Source organism: Sapajus apella, unplaced genomic scaffold (assembly GCF_009761245.1).
Source record: "Sapajus apella isolate SASKATOON/1434 unplaced genomic scaffold, GSC_monkey_1.0 scaffold33, whole genome shotgun sequence".
NCBI classification, from domain to species: Eukaryota; Metazoa; Chordata; class Mammalia; order Primates; family Cebidae; genus Sapajus; species Sapajus apella.
In genome coordinates, this window is record NW_022436973.1 from 9,776,527 (window position 1) to 9,803,278 (window position 26,752).

Here is a 26,752-nt window from a genome sequence, read left to right on the forward strand (position 1 = left end):
TTAAGAAAATTTCCTTGATTATGGTTCTTTCTACAAATAAATCGAAATCATTTTCTCATTTCCATATTAAACTTCAGGCCCAAATTCTCTATTTGCTCACAGCTTTGACTGCTCAACTCCTTACCATTTTGGGGGGATCTATTTTTAAAAACTTATTAGTTTCCCAAAGAAACTAATACTCAATGTAAATTAATCTAATCATATATAAATTGCCCCAGAAAAAATTTTAGAAGTGGAAAAATTTTAATTAGGTATACAAATAGTAAAGTAGCCAGCTGTAAAGAAAAAAAAGAAATAGTATTGATATTTTGATGTTATTTGTGACCAACTGACCATAAAGGAAAACTGATTTAAAAACCTTTCTTCAGATGCCCACGAACCCAATATACACATTCTCAATCCACATTGATAATGAAGCAAGTTTCGTATTTACCCAAGATTTGAATAGGACAAGACTTTCTTGCTGGGAAGGATAATAGAAGTCAGGAAAGAGCTGTAACAGTAATAGCTACCATTATTCTCCATCTTCATGTATTTATTTAATAACAAAGTATTTATTACATGCAAAGAATGGTGCTAAAATATTTTCTTATTTAAATGACACTAAGACAATGGAAGGTACCTTCCCCACTACCACTTTACTCAACCAGAAGCTTAGGCTCACTGAAGTCAAAAATTATGTCCCAAGTTATATGTGGCTAAGAAATGGCAGCTCTGCTGAGCTACAGAGACCATACTATATATAGCAAAATAAATAATGCCAAAAGAACAAATTATTGTAGGACTCAATGAAGTTTACATATTGTGACCAAGAATTTAATAAGACACACTGATTACAGTTCAAAGAGGTGTCACATTCTACTATATAGTTCCTGTCTTTCTTCACAAACATATAAACATAAATACAAAGTCTGTAGCCGAAGCACACCATGGAGAAGTTAGAAAACTGAAACACAGAAGCTGTTATGTAGAAGCCCATTTATGTCCCCAACCGATAATCACAGAGGCTTCTGACAAAAAGCCCCACTGTCAAATGAATGGGCTTAAGGAGTGGCAATGGGGTACCTTAAGGAGTAAGAACAAACAAGCCACGATTTCAGAAACGTTAGCTCCACACCAAGATCACCCTTCTCTTCTTGGTATGCCTCCTCACAATCACCAACCCAGAAAGTTTATTCCATTGCTATTTCAAAAATTCCAGTTATATTAGAAAATCGGATAAATACTTAGTATAGGCACAAGCATAAAATGGTCAACAGCTGTTCACTGCTTACTGAAATGATGACGACACTCTAAAACAACCAGGTACTCTGTGTTTTCCAAATAGACTAAAAGATAGAGGCAGAACAAAATCAGCTAGAAAAACAATTTCTTTGGCAAACATTTCAGCGACACAATTAGCACCCACTCAAGTCATCTATTATGGAGTACTCCAACTTTTTTTGGCATTAGATTAAGACGGGGATAGGGAAGATGGACTAAACATGGCAAAGTGAATAGAGAAAAGTAGAAGCTATAAGATCTCACAGACTACTCCACCCAGTACAGAATAAAACTCCCAGAGATGGAGCACACTTATACGCTTGGAACGGTTTAACTCATATTCTTCCAAACTCTGTGATTCTTCACAAGTGTGAGCAGAAATACGGATGTGCTATAGCAAAAATCTACAGCTGCAGCCTGCAGATGTCAAGCTGTTAGCTCTGTGATCAGCAGCCATGATGTCTGCCTTGCCGGCGCCCTCCTGGTGGCTGCCTCAGTCAGCACTCTGGGCTGTGCCCAGAAAATTGGGGGAGTTTCTTCCTGTTGGACAGCACCCTTTGCAATCAGGAGATGAAAAAAAAAAAACCCTTCTTATCTGGGAACTGAAATGCTGATATGATGGTGATGTCTCAGTTTTCTCCTCTATAAAAATAAAAATACTACCAGCTGGCTTCTGTTTCCTATCCCTGAGGGGCTGTTATTTGTATAAAAAGCTTTGAAAATTAAAAGCACCATGCAAATATCAGGTTATAGTATAGTAGAGACTGAATCCAAACAACATAAATGGAAGGTAGATAGGCACTTTAGCAGGGCAAGTAACCATGTCTGCCATCAGAGCAAACTCCTAAGTTCCAATATCTACTTTTATATTAAGAGACCTCTGCTAGACATTAAGCAGGCAGAAAGCCTATAAAACAGGCTGTGCTCTCCACCTGCAATGCCCTGCTTTCCCTGTCTCTGACATTTAGAAACTCCTAGTTTAAGGTCTAACTCCAACTCCTCCCTGGTACTCCTCAAGTACACCTTGACAGAATTAAATCCTCCCACATTTGGACTCTTCGGGCTCCTATACCTCTGTGATGTCATTTGTCATATGCCACAGGTGATTTGTTTCTGTGCCTATCTCTGTATAAATTCCTTGAGCTCTTAACTCATAACCATAGCTCCTAGTATAACACCTGGAAATTTAGTGAGATTTAGGGCCAGGCATGGTGGCTCATGCCTATAATCTCGGCACTTTGGGAGGCCGAGGCAGGCGGATCACCTGAGGTCGGGAGTTTGAGACCAGCCTGACCAACATGGAGAAACCCCCATCTCTACTAAAAATACAAAAAATTAGCCAGGCGTGGTGGTGCATGCTTGTCATCCCAGCTACTTGAGAGGCTGAGGTAGGAGAATCACTTGAACCTGGGAGGCAGAGGTTGTGGTGAGCTGAGATCACACCGTTGCAATCCAGCCTGAGCAACAAGAGTCAAACTCCGTATCAAAAGAAAAAAAAATTTTTTTGTAGTGAGATTTAGGCTTTTAGCGAAAAAGAAAGAAAGAAAGAAAAAAAACAACCCTGGTAAGAAAGACTCTATAACTCTTTCCTAATTCCGCTTAACTAACTACAATACAATATAGGACTTCCCAAACTGTGTGTCAGGGACCAACACCAGAGAGTTGTGAAGAATGATTATGAGTTTACTCAGATACTGATTTCCTCAGACTGGGAAAGCCAATTAGAACTTTCCACTTTCTGGCCGGGCGCGGTGGCTCAAGCCTGTAATCCCAGCACTTTGGGAGGCCAAGGCGGGTGGATCACGAGGTCAAGAGATCGAGACCATCCTGGTCAACATGGTGAAACCCCGTCTCTACTAAAACTACAAAAAACTAGCTGGGCATGGTGGCGCATGCCTGTAATCCCAGCTACTCAGGAGGCTGAGGCAGGAGAATTGCCTGAACCCAGGAGGCAGAGGTTGCGGTGAGCCGAGATCGCGCCATTGCACTCCAGCCTGGGTAAAAAGAGCGAAACTCCGTCTCAAGAAAAAAAAAAAAAAAAAAAAAAAACTTTCCACTTTCTATGTATGCTATGATGTGAAAAGAGGTTGGGAAGCATTAAATAAATGTGAAGATTTAATCTTTTAATATATTAAACTAATTTTAAAAAGGAGGGTAAAGCACTTCACAAATTGTGACATTAATTAAGGCATCAAGAAGAAAACATAAAGACTAGAAATAATTGTTTCACCTACTGCTGACTAGAAAATAAGTGTTTTTAGAACATTGGCATCAGGTAAAACAGCATATCCTGAAAGAGAAAAATAGCAATGAGTCTGTGCAAACACCATATGGTCTGCTAAATTAATCAACAATCCCAAAATTTGCTTTTTCATCCTGCAGATAAAATGAAACAAAGTTGCTAGAAATATTTTAGAAATTACTTTGCCACTTCAAATGTCTAATAAAATACATACAGTACCCAAGCTTATTCATCCAGGCTCCCTTTGAAAGCACAAAAACATTCTATCAGCCACATTTGTTAAAAGCCCAAAAAACAGTGATCAATCTTTTCATTTTAAATCTGTATTTTAAGCAATCATTTGTCACATCACACAACCCAAATTCAAACCCTTTGTCCCTTTCCATTTCACCTACAAGAGACAAAGCTTAGACCTTCCCCATCTCTTGACCAGACTGATCATAATCATCTCAAAACAGTCTCCCTTACTCTAAGATTACCCCCCATGAAATTCTTTTGCCCAGAAGCCTCCATCTCAAAATGCCAATGAAGTCACACTTCCCTGCTTAAAAAGAAAACAACTCTATATAAGAGTTTTAACCTATAGGATAAAGTCTATGCTTCTGTACACAGTGGAGAAGGCATCTATAACCTAGATATCAGTTACCTCTCCAGTCTTACTTTCCTCCGCTTTTGACCTCATACTTTAGACTCTTCTCTCTCCAGGCTAACTTTCATTCATACACAAGCTGACCCGGGTATCATCTCTTTAAGGGACACCTTTCCTGATTCACGATGCCAGATGAAGGCCTCTCCTAGGTAGGTGTTTTCTAACCAGATAACAGTAATGAGGGTAACAGGCTTGTTTCAATTGAAAAGTAGGTTAGTGCAAGCTTGAAGAGCAACAGCTTCATTCCACTTCTCAAATTCCTTACCTCTTGATCCTCCACTGGGTTGAGGGACTGTTTTTAATGTCTTTTATTGTATATACCTCAAAACCTCTGCATACAGATGAATGGGAAAGCAAATTGTTTCTAGGGAAGAGTATATTTCTCTGTTATTAAATTAGTCCTCTATTAGAAATGAATGTTTCACATGCATCTTTCCATTGCCTTGCCAGGACCTGTATTTCTTTCAACCTTATTCCATATTCTTTAGACATTCACCTGGTGATCTGCTTATGCTCCAAAAGATGAATGCAACATCACAGGCAGAGTCAGGATTGTGCTCCACAAAAACTATCATCCTCAATCTTCATTATAATATCTAGACAGGGCCCAGCATGGTGGCTCTGGCCTGGAATCCCAGCACTTTGGGCAGCCAACGCAGGAGTTTGAGACTAGCCTGGGCAACATGGCAAAACCCCATCTCTACAAAAAAATGAGAAAAAATAGCCAGGTAGGGTGGCAAACGCCTCTAGTCCCAGCTATTTGGGAGGCTGAGATGCGACAATCACCTGAGCCCATGAAGCCGAGGCTGCAGTAAGTCATGATGGCGCCACTGCACTCCAGCCTGGGTGACAGAGTAAGACCCTGTCTCAAAATAGTAACAACAAGTACTCAAAAAGCGAGAAACAACGTGTAACATACAGTGCTGAATGCTTATATCCATCATCTCTTTGCATTCTTAAAATAATCACCTTTCAGTGAGGACCCTCCTTACCCTCCTCAAATTAACCTGATCTCCTTAAACCCTTTCTCTTTCTCTTTAGCACTTTCATTTTTTTGTAACTATATTATAAAACATCTTAAATATACATAAATATACATTTTAGGCTACACACATATTACTTATTAATCATCTTTACTGCCTGTCTCTTCTACTAGAATTTAATCTCCACAAGGGGAGGGGCTTTGCTTTACTCACTGATGTAACTCCAGTACCTAGAATAATGCCTGGCACACTGTAGGCACATAAATATTTAAATGAATGGACGAATAACAAGGAGGACAGATTTGCCAGTTATGTGAAAACACTCCTCCCCCTCTCAACAGTCAATCCATCAACAAGTTCAGAAAACTCAACTTCCTCTAAAATATACCAAATTATCTGTCCTCTACTATCTTCCCTGCCATAAAGCTGGTCCAAATTTGCCATTTTTCATTTCTGGTCTTGCTGTTTCCAACCATGCACTATAAAATTCTTTCTCCATACCACACAGGAAGAATGATCTTTATAAAATGTAAATCAGATCACATTACTACCCCAACTATTCAATTGTTACCCTCCACTCAGAATGAAATCTAAATTCATTGGATTACAAAGCTTTGTACTAGCTTACAAAGCTCTACATGAGCTTCTGTCTCCTGTCTCTCTACCCTCTTCTCTTCATTCACTACATTATACCTACATTGACCATTTTTCTATTCTTTGAATATATCGAGTTCATTCCCATCATTGAGCCTTTGCACTGGAATGTTCTTATCTCTGATATCTACCAAGCTACTTCATTATTGTTTTTTAGCACACAGCTCAATTTACTTCTTCAGACAGTCCCAAATTAACCACTTAACTTCACACCCATTTTTTTGTTATTGTTGTTAATGGGCTTCTACGGCGCAGTACTTTCTTTTATTTGAATTTAGAAAATTTTTACTTTGAAATAATCTCAATCTTGCAAGAATAATTCAGATAATTCCCTTAATATCATTTGGCTAAATTCACCAATTAATTCATCCATTTATAAAAATCACTCTCTTTTTCTCCATCTACCTGTTTTTTATCTAAACCACTTGAGAGTAAGCTGAAAACATTACACTCCCTTATGCTTAAATATTTCAGTGTGTAATTGCTAAGAGTTAGGATATTTACTTATATAGGCATAGTACAATTATCAAAATAAGTAACATTAATACCCTATCATCATCTAATTTATAGATATTATTCTAAAATTTATGAGATGTTTCCTCATATAAACCTTTTTTTTTTTTTAAAAGACAGGGTCTCACTCTGTCACCTAGGCTGGAGTACACTGGCACAATCTTGGCTCACTGCATCCTCTGCCTCTTGGATTCAGGCAAATTCTTTTGTCTTAGCATCCGAGTAGCTGGGATTATAGATGTTCACCACCATGCCCCGCTAATTTTTATATTTTTAGTAGAGAAAACTTTCGCCATGTTGGCCAGGCTCATCTTGAGCTCCTGGTCTTAAGTGATCTATCCATCTCAGCCTCCCAAAGTGCTGGGATTACAGACATGAGCCACTGTGAGCCACCATGCCCAGCTCCTTATACAAGCTTTTGTTGTTGTTGCTATTGTTTTTGAGACAGGTCTCGCTCTGTTGCCCAGGTTAGAGTGCAGTGGTGTGATCACAGCTCACTGCATCCCTGACCTCCCAGGCTCAAGTGATCCTTCTACTTCAGCCTCCCAAGTACTTGGGAGCAGAGGTGCATGCCTCCATGCCCAGCTACTTTTTATATTTTTTGTAGAGACAGGGTTTCACCATGTTATCCAGGCTGGTCTCCAAAACCTGCGCTCAAGGGATCCACTCACCTTGGCCTCCCAAAGTGTGGGGATTACAGGCATAGCCACTGCGCCTGGCCTCTCATACAATTTTAACTGAGGGGTTAAAATTTAGCTAAGGGCTTCCTAGGACCAGGGAATACTACTCAGTCGTAAGAAGGAACAAACTATTGATCAACACAACAACATCGATGAATCTCAAACATGTTATGCTAAGTGAAAGGAGCCAGACACAAAAGGCTACACACTGTATGAGTCCACAGGAAAATAACTGAAAAAGGAACAAAAAACAGCTTCAAATCTCCAAAACAACAGAAATCACCACTCCTGGCCAGGCACGGTGGCTCACATCTATAATCCCAGCACTTTGGGAGGCTGAGGTGGGCAGATCACCTGAGGTCAGGAGTTTGAGACCAGCCTGGCCAATATGGCAAAACCCCGTCTCTACTAACAATGCAAAAATTAGTCAGGTGTGGTGGTGGGTGCCTGTATTCCCAGCTACTCTGGAGGCTGAAGTGGGAGAATTGCTTGAACCTGGGAGGGGTGGTTTGCAGTGAGCAGAGATTATGCCACTGTACTCCAGCCTGGGCCACAGAGTGAGACTCCAACTCAAAAACAAAGAAAAGAATATGATGTTCATTGTGGGCTTGCAAAAACAAACAAACAACAACAACAACAACAAAAAAAAAAAAACAAAAAAAAACACACAAAAGAAAAGAAATCACCACTCCCAAGTGCTGCTGGAAAATAACTGTCAACCTTTATACTCTAACCTCATTTAACTATCATTCAAGTAAAGGTGAAAGAAAGATATCTTCAGATCAACAAAAAATGTACTACTTACAGATTCTCCAAGAATTATTAACAGATGTATTTGGTAGAAAGAAAAATTAACCTAGAAGGAAAAATTGTGGTAACTATTCAATGTGATCAAAGAAATATATTGGTAAACCTAAACTAGTATCAGCTTTAAAAAATAATAGTAATTGCCGGGCGCGGTGGCTCAAGCCTGTAATCCCAGCACTTTGGGAGGCCGAGGTGGGTGGATCACGAGGTCAAGAGATCGAGACCATCCTGGTCAACATGGTGAAACCCCATCTCTACTAAAAACACAAAAAATTAGCGGGGCATGGTGGTGCGTGCCTGTAATCCCAGCTACTCAGGAGGCTGAGGCAGGAGAATTGCCTGAACCCAGGAGGTGGAGGTTGCGGTGAGCCGAGATCGCGCCATTGCACTCCAGCCTGGGTAACATGAGTGAAACTCCGTCTCAAAAAATAAAAAATAAAAAATAATAGTAATTATTATTTTGGCGGGGAGTGTAACACATAAAATGGAAACAAAATATTTGACAGTAGTAATATACTGAAAAAGGAAGTAGCTGAATTTGAAGTATTCTAAGACCTCTGTACTTAAAGAAAAAGATGGATATATGAATTGACGTTTTAGACTTTATGTCAAGTACGTATTAAAATTTTAAAAGTTATCATCAAAATAAGAAAAATGAAACATCTGTCTTTAAACTCACCCACTATTTTCACTTACCCAATTAAGAGTATATATTGATTTGTGCATACAAAATGTGAGAAAACAGAATATAGTAGTGCATTAAAATGAAACAAACCAAAAAAGTCAAAGAGCCTTAAACATTTTTACTGAAGTGTTTGAAACTGACTCCAAAAAAAACAACAAAATTCCTAAGACAAATCACCAATTCTCTGTCCCTCCTCCAGACCCACTTTAAAAGATTTGTTGTTAGAAATGATTCCCTTGGATGGAAAGGCAGGGAAACACTTTAATTCATTCTCTAAGATAAAGATGGAAATGAACATTTCTAGGTCAATCACAAACCAAGTCTGTTGTCTTCCCCTACTTTAGACATGAAGAACAGCCAGTATTAGGGAAAGGCAAGTGAGGAGCCTAGGGCCCAGACAAAGCACATGTGGCTATTTGTCATGCTTCTGTACTTAGGGAGACAGAAGTACGGTTTGCTTATGAAAACCTACGTTCACATTCATGGTCAAGAAAACTTAATGCCAGTTTCACTGTGGCATCAGCCCTAGGAACGATAGAGGACAACTCAGTAAAATTAAAAGAGATGAAAAGAAAATGAGTCTCACATTAGACCATAAACTCCTTTTACTATTTAACTATGTTTCCCAGTGTGTACAATAACAGAATGAAAGAATCAGTAAGTCCACTGAAGAAAACCCTCACTCTTCCTAAGTACCAAAAAGAAGGGCTAACAGCATGTGTACTCACCTCAAGACAATAATATCTATAGCAATACTGATCAACAGTCCCAACTTGTACTAGCTCCAAACTTCAAAGTACACTTCATTTGGAGTCAAAGAAGGCTGTTGCAAATCTCAACTCTTCCCCTTTACTGACTTCTCTACCTTTCCATTTCTCCACTGCTTAAAATGAAGGAGCAGATTACAAATCTCTGAAAAAAAATGTCAAATACTACAAATCCTAACCTATTCTAAATATAATTACATTGCTCTACCTGGAGGCTTGCCTTCATAGGAGCTGTCAGGTAAAACGCTGGTTGCCAGAGGCTTTTCAAATCTAGTACCCTTTTTTGTTTGTTTTTGAGATGGAGTCTCCTTCTTGTTGCCCAGGCTGCAGTGCAGTGGCACAATCTCAGCTCACTGTAACCTCTCCCTCCTGGGTTCAAGCGATTCTCCTGCCTCAGCCTTCCCAGTAGCTGAGACTACAGATGCGCACCACCACATCTGGCTAAATTTTTTGTATTAAATTTTAGTGGCTCATAACAGGCATGGTTTCACCATTTTGGCCAGGCTAGTCTTGAGCTAGTGGCTCATGCCTAGAGGCAGGATTTCACCATTTTGGCCAGGCTACTCTCGAACTCCTGACCTCAGGTGATCCACCTGCTGTGGCTGGGATTACAAGTGTGAGCCACTGTGCCCGGTGGTTTGTTTGTTTTTGAGATGAGATCTGGCCATGTTCCCCAGGCTTGTCTTGAACGACTGGGCTCAAGTAATTCTCTTGCCTCAGCCTTCTGAGACAGGCACACACCACAGGGCCTGGCTCTAGTACCTTCTTAAACTCCAAAAGAAATAGAATATAAAGAAAGAAAAAAGAAAAGAAAGAAGAAAGCCAAAAAAAAAGACATTTATTTCTTCCAACAGAAATGGCCCTATATTTCAGAGTAATGAGAAAAGCTCTATGCAGCTAAGTTTAAAACATTGAAATTATTACTTTAAATGTCCTAAATATCAAATAATTTAATTTAAAATGCTGTGAACTCAAGGTTTTACTTCAAAACTGGGTTACACTGCTGAACTCTCAGCAGGCAAACATCAATGACCTCTCTCTTGACTTCCTGGGCTATTGACTTGTGAAGGCTATCAGAATACCCTTCACTGATGGGGTAGTGATTTTGTTAAGGTCACAACACAATTCATCCAAGTCAGTAACAACTTTGATTGTCCTTAAACTTCTATCTAGGGTTTTAAGACAATAATATCTATAGCAAAACCAATCAACATTTCAAACTTGTACTAGCTCCAAACTTCAAATCAAAGTACACTTCATCTGGAGTCAGAGAAGGCTGTTGCAAATCTCAACTCTTCCCCTTTACTGACTTCTCTACCTTTCCATTTCTCCACTGCTTAAAATGAAGGAGCATTTATTACCTGTTAACACCAAAATAGAACACTTAAATTTGTTTACTGATGAAGGAAGAAAGAAGTCTAAAACATTGACCTTCTCATTGTGGTAGTTATTCTAATGACTAAACTAGAACTACTATTTGTGTAAACACAGAGGACAAACAACAAAATCATGCAAAATTAAAGCATTTAATAATGACTGCATATTGGTTTCTCCCAAAAAAACATATTATCCTTTTAAACTAGGTCCCTTTCCTAACATACTGCCCACTGGGTTAAATTTAATAAACCAAAAAGCAAGTGATAAAAATTTTTGTGTGCCCTACCCCCGCCTTAGGGGCCTAATGAGACACAATTTGCTTGAATATTACGGGTGTGGCATGAAATATTAAAGCAGTGACTAAAATTTTCCATAAAATCCCATCCAAAGTCTAAAAGCTTTACTACTCAGAAACAGATTCATTTCCAGACATTTAAAAGATTTACTATTCGACTTTTGACACTCTGGTGTTTCTACATTTAGTATTTAGGGAGGAGGTGATGGGGGTGGGGAAAAGGGTGTAATTAGTTTTGCTTGTAAAACGTTCATCACAGTTGTAGCGCCAACTGAGCTATACAGCCTATTGGGGGGTCTAATAGATTTCAGGGTATTATAGTTTGAGTAATAGAGGTTGGGGTTGTGGTGGAAATCAATAAATGGCTACTACTTCTTTGCATAGACCCATATGGAAGTAATCAAGCGCAAGGGTGGCAGCTGGGGCCAATAACAGTCACCTGCAGTTGAGGGACATGGGGGTTTCAGATGGGTTTTTAATGCTAATTTCCTACAGAAACAATGAGCTAGAAAGAGCAGAGTAACAGACGAGGCCGGATGAAGAGAGACCAGCCAGAACAATGGCTGCACCTGGTGCTGGGAGCAGAGGGACAGAGCCGGCACGCGCCCGCCAACAGCAGAGGACACATCTGTCACCCTCAAAGCAGCCCATCCCCCAGCTCTTCCAGCAGGGTAAGTGATGCAAGGTCCCAAACGTTAACAGCTTGCCACACGGCAACAGGTTTGAGTTTTTAAGGCTGCTGTATTCTCTACACGCACCCTTCTCCCAAGACTAAGAATTAGTTAAGGAAGTGGGTTCTCTGTCAGTCTCAAGTGAGACAGTAAAAATATCCAAGACACCCATTTTAAGTAAGTCTTTTAGTTACTGTGATTCCAATGTTTTAGGGGGACTAGGAAAAATCACATGGAAAGAGAAATCTTATTGAGTGCTGACATAAGATTGCATGATAGTGAAGTATCATGCTAGCTTCTAATTAAATCCATAGAACTCATTTTTATTCCCATTTTACAGTTGAGAAAAAGGAAGGTTAGAGGTGAAGGTTAAATTAGCTATGGTTACACAGCCTAATGTCAAAACCCACACACAATCTTTCACCGTCTTCTCTCCATCTATCCTAACTACCACAATCAAATGAAAACACAGTAGCCCCCACCTTGTTGTCTGTAGGGGATGTGTTCTAAGATCCCCAATAGATGCCTGAAACCCTAGACAGTACCAAACCCTATATATACTATGTTTTTTCCTATACATACATTTCTATGATAAAGTTTAGTTTACAAATTAGGCACAGTAAGAGATTAACAGCAATTTTAAAAATTATAACAATATACTACAATAAAAGTTATGTGAATGTGGTCTCTCTCTCTCAGAATGTCTTATTGTACTGTACCACAGGTAACTGAAACCCTAGATGGTGAAACTTCGACTAAGGGGAGACTACTGTACATACTCCATTTGCTGCAGAGATCCAGCTATGAGAGACAACTGCAGATAATATGTATACACATAAACACAGAATTGTATCCCACCTTGCCAGTCATCTCTAACAAGCTGCTGAGGATTGAATGATAACAGGATTTTCACTAGCTGTTGCTTTAAACAAAACACAAAGAGTTGCTTTTGCAGGTTTTGGCATGCTTTAGGAAAATTAAATTCATATACATTTTAAATTTCCCAGAATCAGTCTGTGTCATCATATAGTTCTCAAAAGTCTGTTTGGAAAGTCCAACAGCCAGTGAATATACAACCACAAGTTGTAAGAGGTTGCTTTTCTGCAAGATATAACCATCACTTATTCCTTTATTCGCTGACTTGAACTTGGAGGGAAAATAGAACAATCCAGAGTCCATCAAGGTAGAAACCTTTTAAGTCACAGCTTCCTGGTATATAAATCACACATATAAAAGAGAAGATGGCTATGTATGCATAAAGATAAGTATCTCAGAAGTAAACAACTGATCTTGGATTTGGAAAGACAGCAACAGCTAGACATACTTCAAAACATGGTAAAAATGAATACTATGTAATTATGCATTTAATAAAGTTTAATTTAAGGCACTAAGCTCCAGAAGAAAGGGAACTTTTCCATCCTGCCACTATGCTCCTTCCACACGAGAAGTCCAAATCCTTCCAGTCCTTTTTAAATTCTGATCAAATGCTACCTCCTTTAGGAAAGTTCTGATTCCCTCAGTTGGTACTAATTTTCAAGACTCACTACTTTTCACACTTTTTTGTGTGTGTGTGAAACAGAGTCTCACTGTCACCCACGCTGGAGTGCAACGGCACGATCTTGGCTCACTGCAACCTCCAGCTCCCAGGTTCAAGTGATTCTCTTGCCTCAGCCACCCCAGGTAGCTGGGATTACAGGTGCATGTCACCACGCCCAGCTAATTTTTGTATTTTTTTAGTAGAGACTAGGTTTCGCCACGTTGGCCAGGTTGGTCTCTTAACTCCTGACTTGATCCTTCCGCCTTGGCCTCCCAAAGTGCTGGGATTACAGGTGTGAGCCACTGTGTCCAGCCATTTTCTGTACATTTTATCTCCTCTATGAGATACCACCTTTTATAAAAATCCCTTACCATATTATCACATATAACAGGCAATTCAAAGAAACATTCTTAAAATGGGTGTCCTGGGCTGGGCGCAGTGGCTCATACCCGTAGTTCCAGCACTTTGAGAGGCCGAGGCGGGTGGATAGCAAGGTCAGGAGATCGAGACCATCTTGGCCAACATAGTGAAACCCCGTCTCTACTAAAAATACAAAAAAAAAAAAAAAAATAGCTGGGCGTGGTGGCATGTGCTTCAGGTTTCAGCTACTCTGGAGGCTGAGGTAGGAGAATCACTTAAACCTGGGAGGTGGAAGTTGCAGTGAGCTGAGATTGTGCCACTGCACTCCAGCCTGGCGACAGAGGGAGACTGTCTCCCACCCTCCACCCCCTGAAGAAAAAAAAAAAGGTGCCCTAGAAACTCAACACAATTCTAGTCTAAGCTCAGTCAGTAACCAGGGTATTGAACTCTGGGCCAGGGAGACTATTTTCCATCCCATTATCCTTCCTCAACTTTTCTTATCTATAAAATAATGTGTTTGACTAGGTTATCCTAAGGATCCTTTCTAATCCTAATATTGTCCATAGGTCATCTCTGAGGACTTATGAGTACTTCTAACATCGAGTATCCTTATAACAACCATTAATGAACCAATCTTTCAGATCTACTTAAATTTTTCCAGTTGTGTATTAAATAGATTTGTTCACTCGGAAGTATTTTTTGATGTTCCAGCAAAGCCACTTAAACGTCATTATCCCCATCTCCAGTTGATTGGCATTATTGCATTATGTGCCTCAAGTCCAACAAGGACCCTCACTATGAAAATATCCTTGGGTCATTAACTGGAAGCCAATTTAGGAGAATTTCCTCATTTCATAGCAGTAAGCTTCTCAGGATGCTTTCATAATCTTCAGAAAGAACCATTATTTTCTCCAGTATTCAACTCAAATATATCTTGGTTATAACCTCTGTAGCAAGCAGTACTCTCCTGAACTGTCTGGTCCTGGCAGGACTTTTAATTACCCAACTTTATTTACAGTGAGTGAATCTTCACATATTAAAATGCATATTATTTCTTATGTATTATGTTTCTTGAAACTCTAGCACCAGAAATATTCCTGGCATGGACACACAGTCATATGAAATTCCCTTTAAGCCCTCTGTAGTAGACCCGATCCTGCAATACACTAGCATTAAGTCCTTATCTTCCCACTCAGGCCTCCTGGCTACAATGGAAAGTGTTTCACACTGAAGGAGTATCATGTGAATTCAGTATAAACATTATATCCTCTCAAGTATACAGAAAAGTCCCAAAGATGCTTGCTGAACAATGCACCTATCAAAACAGATACCGCCAAATTTTTATGAAATCATTTTAGTCAATTTGGTATAAAAGAAAACTTGGGAAAAGTTCCATTTTAAAAGTCTCCTCTGGCCGGGCAAGGTGTCTCACACCTGTAATCCTAGCACTTTGGAAGGCCAAGGTGGGTAGATCACCTGAGGTCAAGAGTTCAAGACCAGCCTGGCCATGATGATGAAACCCATCTTTTTAAAAAAAAAAAAAAAAAAGTCTCCTCCAAGTGTGGGTGTGGTGGCTCATGCCTATAATCCCATCACTTTGGGAGGTTGAGGAGGCAGCTACTGCTTGAGCCCGGGAGTTTGAAACAAACTTGGGAAACATGGCAAAACCCCAGCTGTATAAAAAAATACCAAAATTAGCTGGGCATGGTGGTGCATGTTGTGGTCCCTGCTACTCAGGAGGCTGAGGTGGGAGGATCACCAGAGCCTGAAAGGGTCAAAGCTGCAGTGAGCCATGATCATGCTTCTGCATACCAGCATGAGCAACAGAGTGAGACACTGTCTCCAGAAAAAAAAAAAAAAAGAAAAGAAAAGAAAAAGAAAGAGAAAAAGAGGGCCAGGCACAGTGATTCGTGCCTGTAATCCCAGAACTTTGGGAGGCTGAGGTGGGTGGATCACGAGGTCAGGAGTTCAAGACCAGCCTGACCAACATGGTGAAACCCTGTCTCTACTAAAAATACAAAAACTTAGCCGGACGTGGTGGCACGCGCCTGTAACCCCAGCTCCTCCGGAGGCTGAGCCAGAATAATCGCTTGAACTCAGGAGGCGGAGGTTGCAGTGAGCTGAGTTCATGCCACTGCACTCCAGCCTGGGCAAAAAAGCGAGACTCTGTCTCAAAAAAAGAAAAAAAAGTAAAAGAAAAAGAAAAAAGTCCCCTCCACCTCAAGAAATCTAAATATAAAACTGAAGGAAGAAATTGAATAATACTATACTGCCCATTTAATTACCCAATTAACATAAATAAAGGCTGAAGAACTTTAAGGAATAAAAATATTTTTTAAAGTTCCTATCTCAAAAATGGAAAATTTTTGCATGACTTGTAATATAGGGGGGAAAAACACAGAATTTTCCAGCAGGGAGTCATGAGGTGGAGGACAATTTAAACAGTGTTGTCACAAAGCAGTACAATTCAGTACCTCACTCCTGCTTATTGACTTTTTCAAAATTCTTCGGTTCTGGTATAGTTTGGTGAAGATAACACAGACCATTTAGAATAGATGCAAACAATCTGGGAAAGGAGTACAGCAAGAGGAAGGGTGCCTTGAAAACTAGAACCACAGACCAGACCCATTCTTGACCAAGAGTTGAAGTTAAAAATGCAAGGGGTTTAGGAACCCATCACAGCAAAAAGAGTGAACATCTAGGACTCTTGAAACTAACTTGTATGCTTTCTATGTGCCAGACAAATTTCCCCAATAACAACATGAATCAGGAATTAGACAAAATAGAGATTCAAAGAGAATAGTGGCTTGCTTGAGATGAAGAAGGAGTGAATAATGGCTATACAGTTTGTGTAATGCCCAAACTTAACGTTCTTGCCATAGAACATGAAAAGGAGGCCTGGATTCAGAGGCAAAACATGAGTACAATGCATGGAAAAGGCAAAAAGTGGCTAGGCACAGTGGCTCATGCCTTTAATTCCAACACTTTGGGAGGCTGAGGTAGAAGGATCACCTGAGTCTAGGAGTTTGAGAGACTAGTCTGGGCAACACAGTGAGACCCATCTCTAAAATATATAAATATTAAAGAAATAGCAAAAATCTAAAATAGGCATCACAAACTAACAAGGACTACAGAACACAGTACGTAGTGATATGCACATGAATTTACTAAATCACAAGACTAGCCCAAACTCACAATTCCAAGTCAGATTTGTTCATATTACTTATTTATTTTATTTGTAGGAAGTAAATAGAAGAAAACAGCATAGGAGCAAAACATAAATTACAAAGAGATATATCTAAAATGAAGAGATGCTGTTAGTTTTGCTTCAATCTCTTTTAGTTGTAATTTGCCTGCATATACTGAAATAAAATCTGACAATAGAGTGTTGTATGAGCCATCTTTTTAACATGGCCTATTTGTATTATGCATACTAAAGGGAAAAAAATTCCCTCTAAACAACACAGAACAATCCAACATGGAAAGCCTTACAGAAATATTTGTGGGACTACTTTTCTAGCTGTAGAATTCATACATTACATCTGATTATTAACTAAATCTTGCATTCAAAAAAGCATGACATTCAAATATAAAGGTGGCAACAGAAAAATGAGATAGAAACACAAATAAAATGAAGCATTAAAACAAAACTGAGAAAGGCTGAACTTGTATCAAATATCAAGAAACATTAAAATCCTCATAATTTGAAAGAAGTAAAAGGCAGAGAATTGTGCACTTTAACCCCCCAAACTAAATAAAAATGTACTTACCCCAAATGCCCAGGTTATAAACAATCCAGATTCTTAAATATACCAAATTTATTTGAAATAGATATTTAAAAGCTCCCCTTTTTCTCCTCCTAATCTTCAAAGCTCAATCGGAGACCAGCCTTCCTCCTCCTTTCATTAGCTGGACATGTGTCAGCTCTCTCACATCTGCGATTTCTCACTGACTAGAGCTGCCTGTCCCATTCCAGGGAAACACAGATGGATCCCAGATGGGAAGGTCCTGCCAAACAGACCAGCTCTTCACCTTGCCAGAATCCCCAGATACAGTCAGTCTCTCTCTGTCTCTCTCTTTTTCTCCCTCCCTCCTGCTTCCCTCTCTCTTCACTACCCTTCCAACCCTCCCTGTTACCAGGGCTCTTTGCCAGCTGATGTCACTAAGTACACACCTCCCAGTGGCTCCTGGCCAATCTGACATTAACTTGTTAAATACGTGTAATTTGTTTATGGCTGACAATAACAGCAAGGATATTGTGCAAAACCTATCTGTGCAACTCCCTAGTGGAATAACATGTAGAGACACACACAGACACACAGACTCACATTTTTGGGAACATTCAAATGTTTAGCAATTACCATTTAAAGTCCTACATACTGTTTGATTTCTGCTATTGTTTAATAGCTTCTCCTTTTTCAGCCAGTTTTTAAATCCTACATACGACAAATTCCTTCTTAAATTATTAAAAATATGTTTTGAACATGTAATTGGAAGAAAAATATAAAGTTGCAAATTAATTTGGGGAATATAAACAGAAATGTATGTAAATGAGTCACACAAGCTGCCTCTCAGACCCAGACTTGGTAGCACTGCAAAACTGGCACGTGATTAAAAAAAGACAATGCAGGCAACATGGTTCTGATACTGTGAAGATTATAAATGGAATATGGGAACACAATGAAAAATTGTGTTAAAACAGCAAATATAAATGTGAGAAATAACATAATGTTTAACATTAAAATAACTGCTAATATAAGTGTCAACGATAAGTAGCCAAAACAAAACATATTTTTAGAACAGTAACAGTGAAAATCCAGAGAGATGACAGAAACCCAAAAGGTCAGAGTTTAATCCTTTATACCTTAAAGAGCTAGCATATAATAGCTGCTCAGTCAATTTCTGCTAAATGAAAATCGATGGTTGACAATTGATATTATAGTATAGTTAAAGAAAACGTTCCCACTGGGGCAAACTGGGTGAAGGGTCCAATGGACCGCCCTGTACATTTCTCATTATAACTTCCTGTAAATCTGTATTTTAAAATAAAAAGTTAAAAGATTGGGGGTGGTGGCAGCCAGGTGCAGTGACTCACACCTGTAATCCCAACACTTTGGGAGGCCAAGGCAGGCAGGTCGCTTGAGCTTAGGAGTTTAAGACCAGCCTGGGCAACACAGTGAGACCCCATCATTAAAAAAATAAAAGAAAAAGAAAGGCTGGGCACCATGGCTTATGCCTGTAATCCAACACTTTGGGAGGCCGAGGCAGGCAGATCACGAGGTCAAGAGATCCAGACCATCCTGGCCAAAATGGTGAAACCCCGTTTCTACTAAAAAATACAAAAAATTAGCTGGGCAGCCGGGCACGGTGGCTCAAGCCTGTAATCCCAGCACTTTGGGAGGCTGAGGCGGGTGGATCACAAGGTCAAGAGATCGAGACCATCCTGGTCAACATGGTGAAACCCCGTCTCTACTAAAACTACAAAAAATTAGCTGGGCATGGTGGCGCGTGTCTGCAGTCCCAGCTACTCAGGAGGCTGAGGCAGGAGAATTGCCTGAACCCAGGAGGTGGAGGTTGCGGTGAGCCGAGATCGCGCCATTGCACTCCAGCCTGGGTAACAAGAGCGAAACTCCGTCTCTCAAAAAAAAAAAAAAAAATTAGCTGGGCATGGTGGTGCACACCTGTAATCCTAACTACTCGGGAGGCTGAGTCAGGAGAATCGCTTGAACCTGGGAGGCGCAGGTTGCAGCGAGCCGAGATCACGCCACTGCACTCCAGCCTGGTGACAGAGCGAGGTGTCTCAAAACAAAAAACAAAAAACAACCAAAAAGCAAAAGCAGAAAAAAGATGGCAGCAAGGGGGGGTGGTGTCTTGGCTTCTTCCAGGGTTATATTACATGACACATACCCTAACTAAAATCTACATGAACACAGATTCAGCATGAAAGATCCTCTGCATATATATAGATAATCAAACAGATGTGGTTATAATTCTCTAACCTTTAACCTTCTACCATACTTGGGATATATCTGTAATCTGTGACCAATTTTTCTGTCATGGTAATTTTTGGCAAATAGGAAGGAAGACTATTTCTGTCAAGGGTAACTTAATGGCTAGATTTTAGGGCTTCAGTTCATACCAGTGATGGTGATAATAATAGTAACAGCAGCAGGTTCAGTGTTGGCCATGTGTACTCACTAAGAGTAAGACTATTCTAATTCCCTGCATTGCCACAAAGGTCCTCTATTGAGGGACCTATAAGGTAGGTATTATTATCTCAAAGTTATAGCTAAGGAAAGTAATGTTCATATAAGTTAATGTCACATAGCTAGTGTCAGCATCAGGTTGTTTGGATCCACAGCCAGAGCACTATAACCCACCGTTGATGAGAAAATGAATCCAAAGATGTTGCTGGCTGTCTTGGATCACTTGTTCTCAAGGAACCCAGCTACCATGTCATGAAGACAACTCAAGCAGTCCTAAGAGCCTTCCACATGGAAGATCTCTTGCCAATAGCCATTATCAAATTGCCTGCAATGTAAGTAAGCCATCTTGACAGCAGACACCAAGCCACTACCATCCAGCTAAGGCATCTCAGAGCTATGATCCACAGAAACCACATGAGATGATAAATATTTATTGTTACTTAATCTTATTTTTTAGGTGAGAGTCCAGGCTCAAATTTATTGTTACTTTAAAAGAAAAAGATGGGTCTTTCACATCTAGCAGCTGGACTATGGATCCTAAATAGCATTTCCCAATAATAGGAAGTAGGGTTCTTTGGGAAAACAGTCGACTCCAGGTACATGGCTAAAAATGTATAAAACGTGTCATAACAGAAAGCAACTAGGCTATCAAGCACTTCTGGAGTTATGGCCCAAGGACATAAAGAGAGTCAACGTGAAGAGGCTCCCACTAAAAAAGATGGGATAATTTCAGGAGCAATAAAAAATAACTGCAATTGGGACAGGCATGGTGGCTCACACCTGTAATCCCAGCATTTTGTGAGGCCAAGGAGGGCAGATCACCTTAGGTCAGGAGTTCAAGACCAGCCTGGCCAACATGGTGAAACTCTATCTCTACTAAAAATGTAAAAATTAGCCAGCTATGGTGGCACATGCCTGTGGTTCCAGCTACTCAGGAAGCTGAGGCAGGAGAATCACTTGAACCTGGGAGGAGGAGGCTGGAGTGAGCCAAAATCACGCCATCACACTCCAGTCTGGGTGACAGAGTGAGACTCTATCTCAAAAATAAAAAAAAAGAAAACAAGAAACTGAAATTGATTGAAACACAACAAAATGTTTAAATCACGAGTTCAGAATAGCACCTATAAAAAAGCTAATTGATTACATCTTCTGGAGAATACTTGAGAACCAAACTCATTATTCTAAAATCTGGTAAATCAAGCATTTCATCTGTCTTTCCTATATGAACTGTATCTCCAGTTAAGTTGAAGAAAATTGTTGGGTACAATGTTGGTTATTTGGATGATGGGCTCACTAGGAGCACAAACCTCACCACTATGAAACACAACCATGTAACAAAGATGCACATGTACCCCTGAATCTAAAATAAAAGATGCAAGAATTCTCCCCAAAAGAGTTGGTGAAAATTGATCTCTGTTGAAATAATCCAACTAATAAATGACAATATACCTGGAATATCATCATTTTGTATATCCCTAATGAAAAAAATGAATCTAGCTAATCATCATCAGTTGCCACTATTATAAAATGAGAGACATCTGGAAATTAATATGCCTCCTAATGAAGCATTTTTGACCCAAAAAACAAGGAAAACTGAGCCAGATTGAGCCAATTTATAAAACATTGAGGGAATGTAGGAACATGTTAATGGCAAGATGACGATGCAATTAGCAAAGTCTAGAATGTGGAAAACTTTATAGTCCAAGCAACCCAGATTCTTAGGAAAAGAAAGGGAGATGGAGGGAGTTAGAGGAGAACCTACATTAAGAGAGAAATAACTGCCTGGTGCAGTGGCTCAAATTTGCAATCCCACTGCTTTGGGAGATTGAGGAGGGCTTCTCACTTGAGGCCAGGAGTTTGAGACCAGCTTGGCCAACATGAGGAAACCATGATTCTAATAAAACCACAAAAATTAGCTGGGCAAAATGGCACACGCCTGTAATCCCAGCTACTCAGCTGGCTGAGGCAGGAGAATCACTTCAATTCAGGAGGCAGAGGTTGCAGTGAGCTGTGATCGTGCCAGTGCACTCGAGCCTGAGTGACAGAGTGAGACAGAGTCCCAAAGTAAAAAAAAAAAAAAGAAAGGGAAATAAAAGACCTAAATGCAGCAGGGCACAGTGGTTCATGCCCATAATCCCAACACTTTGAGAGACCAACACTTGAGTGCAGGAGTTTGAGACCAGCTTGGGCTACATACCAAGATCCCATCTCTACAAAAAAATTACAAAATTAGCCAACTGTGTTGGGGCATGCCTGCGGTCCTAACTACCTGAGAGGATAAGGTGAGAGTATTGCTTGAGACCAGGAGTTTGAGGCTGCAGTGAACTATCCCACCACTGCACTTCAGCCCGGGTGACAGGGTAAGGCCCTGTCTCTTAAAATACATAGACATAGAAATACACATGCAAATACACTTTCATATACATACTTCCTAGCTGTTTACTGAGAGGTTCTAGAAGCAATGACCTCTTGTAAAAATGAACATCCACATCTTGATTTCCAAACTACATTTTCTACTAAAACCAAGGATCCTTGGAGAAATAGCTAATCTTGGGTAGGACAGGGAAAGCAAAAGATAAGCATGCAACACTGTGCAATAAAGTAACAGACTACTCAATAATGACAGAGTTATGTCAAAAGAACACTAAAGCCAATTAGAAAGCACTACCACTGGAATTGTGGAACAAGTTAAGGATCAAAATAAATAATGATAGCAATTAATTAAAGCATAATCCATAATTTTTCTGATCAACAAAGAAGAAAGGAAAACATTCCTTCATTAGAATGCCAACATGTAAATATAGAAAGAACAATGGAATTAGAAAATGACCACTAGTTGGGTGCAGTTGCTCATGCCTATAAGGCCGGCACTTTGGAAGGCCAAGGTGGAAGAATCACCTGAGACCAGGAGTTCAAAATCTGTTTCAGCAAAATAGTGAGACCTTGTCTCTAGAAAAAAAGTTAAAAATTAAAAACAAGAAAAATCACCACTTGGATGCTGAGACTACTAGTAAACAGGAAATTAATTAAAAAAAAAAAAAAGTCAACATCATCTCAAAATACAACCAACAAATTACTAATTAATCACAAAGAGAAAATCAGTAATTCTGCAGTGTAGTAACCTGGCAGACATGACCTTTAAATGATTAACCAATCACTAATATTGAGACACACTGATAATGTGCCTCCCTAAATGAAGCATTAAGGAGAATACAACCCTTCTATAGTATTCCAGCCCAAAATTCATAACATTAATATAATCAAAAGGAAACAGCAACAAAACCCAAATTAAGTACAAAACAACTGGTCTGTATTGAAAATTGTGATGGTCAAGGAAAGGCAAGTAGAAGAAGGGGAGGATCAGGCAGGCTGAGGAGCTGTTTTAGAATAAGGAAGATTAAAGAGCCACACGGTGGCTCACACTTGTAATCCCAGAACTTTGGGAGACCGAGGATGGTGGCTTGAGCTAAGGAGTTAGAGACTAGCCAGAGCAGCATAGTGAGACTCCATCTCTACTAAAAGTAAAAAGATTAGCCAGGCATGGTGGCATGCGCCTATAGTCCCAGCTATTTAGGAGACTGAGGTGGTGGGATTGCTTGAGGCCAGGAGGTCAAGGCTGCAGTGAACCATTATCGTATAGCCTTGGAAACAGAGTGAGACCCTGTCTCTAAGAGACAAGAAAAAAGAAAGGGAAAGACAAGGAATAAAGAGGCATGCCAGTTAAATTCAGTGTGTGATCACAGATCGAATTGGATTAAAGTATAAAGGCGATAAAAGACTTTTTTTTTTTTTTTTTTTTTTTGAGACAGAGTTTCACTCATGTTACCCAGGCTGGAGTGCAATGGCGCGATCTCGGCTCACCGCAACCTCCGTCTCCTGGGTTCAGGCAATTCTCCTGCCTCAGCCTCCTGAGTAGCTGGGATTACAGGCATGCGCCACCATGCCCAGCTGATTTTTTTGTATTTTTAGTAGAGACGGGGTTTCACCATGTTGACCAGGATGGTCTCGATCTCTTGACCTTGTGATCCACCCGCCTCGGCCTCCCAAAGTGCTGGGATTACAGGCTTGAGCCACCGCGCCCGGCGATAAAAGACATTATTGAAATACTTTATAAAATCTGAATGGTATTATGGTATTATTACATTTTCTGATTTTGATAATTGTACTGTGGTTATGTAAGAGAATGCCTTTGATTTCAGTATTTACATATTTCAGTATATACATTTCAGTATTTATGGATAAAAGAGCATATTTCCATTTTCAGAGTGGTTCAGGAAAAAAGGTATACATACAAAATACACACAATGATAAAGCAATTGGAGCAAAATGTAAACAACTTATAAAAAGTTGCAAGAACTCAAAAGTATTTTACTGTAACCAAAAAAAACAGAAAGAAAAATAGTGCCCATCCATGATAAAAAAGTATGAAGACACTCAGACACTCTTGTGGGTATTAAGTGGGTATTAAGTGAACATGTGTGTTAATACATGATCTAATGATCACATTCACGACAGTCTCTTCTTTGGTTTCTTACTCTAATGATGACAACTATATGCCATTATAATTTTTTAAAAAATTTAATTGGACAGCCATTAGTCTGAGACAGCTGTGCCTAGTAAGCAAACTGAAGCCCAATGTAAATATAAAACAAAACTTAAGCTTAACCAATCAGAAACAAGCCTCTAAGTAGGGACTTTCCACTGGATCACATCCAAATAAGGCAAATCCCTGTCGGTAGCCAATCAAGTAATTCCTTTACTTTGCTGTGTTCAGTTTATAAAAGCCTGCTACTAAAGCAGAGCTCTCTGAGCTTCTTCCAGTTTTGAATGCTGCCTGAATCCTTTAATGCTCACCTAAATTCTGCTAATTTTCTGTCTAAAGTTTTTATTTAAGCAATTCTGAACATTAAGTTGTTTTTCTTATTCATTTCATACCTATAATGGGTCACTGCTTAAAGATAAATATTATTTTATTTTTTTATTCATTTCATACCCATAATGGGTTACTGCTTAAAGATAAATATAAAAAACTTTGACATTCAATCTAATTAGAAAACATAAAAATAATTCTATAAATACATTTGAGATGCAGACATTTGAGTTTGATTCATCACATCAAATTTCTCACCTAGCACATAAAAATGATTCTAGACTGTCAAACAACATTATTAAAAAAGAAAAACACCCAGGTGGGGTGGCTGATGCCTGTAATCCCAACACTTTGAGAGGCCAAAGTGGGCAGATCACCTGAGGTCAGGAGTTCAAGGACAGCCTGAGCAACAAGGAAAAACCCTGTCTCTACTAAAAATACAAAATTAGCCGTGTGTGGTGGCGCATACCTATAATCCCAGCTACTGAGGAGGCGGAGGCAGGAGAATCTCTTTAACGTGGAAGGCAGAGGTTGCAGTTACCCAGGATCACGCCATTGCACTCCAGCCTGGGCAATAAGAGCAAAACTCCATCTCAAAAAAAACGAAAAACAGGCTGGACATGGTGGCTCACCCCTGTAATCCCAGCAATTTGGGAGGCCAACGTGGGCAGATCACTTTACGTCAGGAGTTCGAGACCAGCCTGGTCAACATGATGAAACCCTGTCTTCACTAAAAATACAAAACCTAGCCGGGCCAGGTAGCACAAGCCTGTAATCTTACTAAGGGGAATCACTTGAACCCAGTGGGTGGAGGTTGCAGTGAGCTGAGATCATACCACTGTATTCCAGCTTGGGTGACACAGCAAGACTCTGTCTCAAAAAAAAAAAAGAAAAAGAAAATAAAAGAAAAACAACCACTGATGCTCATAGTGAATTTGCTTTTCATTGTAATAACTCCATAATTGCACAGAAGTTCTGCAAAGAGCAACTGGGATGTTTCTTAATTTGTCACTTTAGAACAAAATAATAATATATGGTATTTTAAGCATCAGGTTACAAAAACAGGTAAGCCTTTTTTGAAAATGAAACACATTGTAAAACTGCAATCTATATTTTAATCTATCCCAAAACCAAACCAATCTTTTTTTTTTTTTTTTTTTTTGAGACGGAGTTTTGCTCTTGTTGCCCAGGCTGGAGTGCAATGGCGCGATCTCGGCTCACCGCAACCTCCGCCTCCTGGGTTCAGGCAATTCTCCTGCCTCAGCCTCCTGAGTAGCTGGGATTACAGGCACGCACCACCATGCCCAGCTGATTTTTTGTAGTTTTAGTAGAGACGGGGTTTCACCATGTTGACCAGGATGGTCTCGATCTCTTGACCTCGTGATCCACCCGCCTCGGCCTCCCAAAGTGCTGGGATTACAGGCGTGAGCCACCGCGCCCAGCCAAACCTATGAAGTTTTAAGAAAGTTTACAAATTTGTGTTGGGCTGCATTCAAAGCCAGCTTGGACCACAGGATGGACAAGTTTGCTGTAGCACATGGCTGGACATGTGATGGATGTGCCGCCAATAGTTCTTGAGTTGCCTGGATTTTTCTGTTCTTTTATGTTACTCTCTGATGTTTTCATGTACATGCATGTGCACATTGGGCAGAAGAGGATGCCTGTGTAAAGGAAAGTTGGGTCATATTGAAAGTTTAAACAGACTATCCTAGGTTGAACTCAAAGTGACCTTGAGCAATCACAAATGCCTGTGCCCCTCTCCTGTTGAAGATTCTGCCCCTACTTTTCCTTTAGTAATATCCGGGAGTCCAGGATGGATCCAGCCTCCAGATAGGCTCTATGGCTGAAGCTTTGTTTTAATAGTGCCTTGGACACTAGAATGAAATCAGTCTCCAGAGGCATGGCAGAATGACCTGTGTACCAAGTGGGTGTGACAAGCAGGCTGCAGAGAACTCAAGTCACCTCCTGTGACTATGACCTTGGGCTCCCTTAATCTCTGTAAGGCTCAAGTTTCCCCTCTGTAAGATAAGCATAACTGTGCTTCTCACATCTGCCTCACTTAGACTGAGAGCAGCATAAGTGATATATGAAAAGATTCTTTGTAAAAATTGCGTATTTATGCTAGATTATATTATTACCATCATTGGATGTGGCAAGACTTGGGGAACACTGGGGATATTCTATTTCCAGATT

At 39.9% G+C, this 26,752-nt stretch overlaps 1 protein-coding gene across 3 annotated transcripts in view; it reads right to left on the reverse strand.

Moving 5' to 3' along the window:
• Nucleotides 1–26,752, reverse strand: part of CBFA2T2 (CBFA2/RUNX1 partner transcriptional co-repressor 2) — a 138,705-nt gene that overhangs the window by 66,098 nt on the left and 45,855 nt on the right. The window contains exon 1 of one of the 3 annotated variants that reach the window (XM_032295233.1): nucleotides 17,254–18,574. The exons of the other annotated variants lie outside the window; for them this stretch is intronic. The gene's annotated coding sequence lies outside the window, so the exon portion shown is untranslated. Of the gene's footprint in view, nucleotides 1–17,253; nucleotides 18,575–26,752 lie in introns of those variants that run through there. 3 annotated transcript variants of the gene reach the window in all.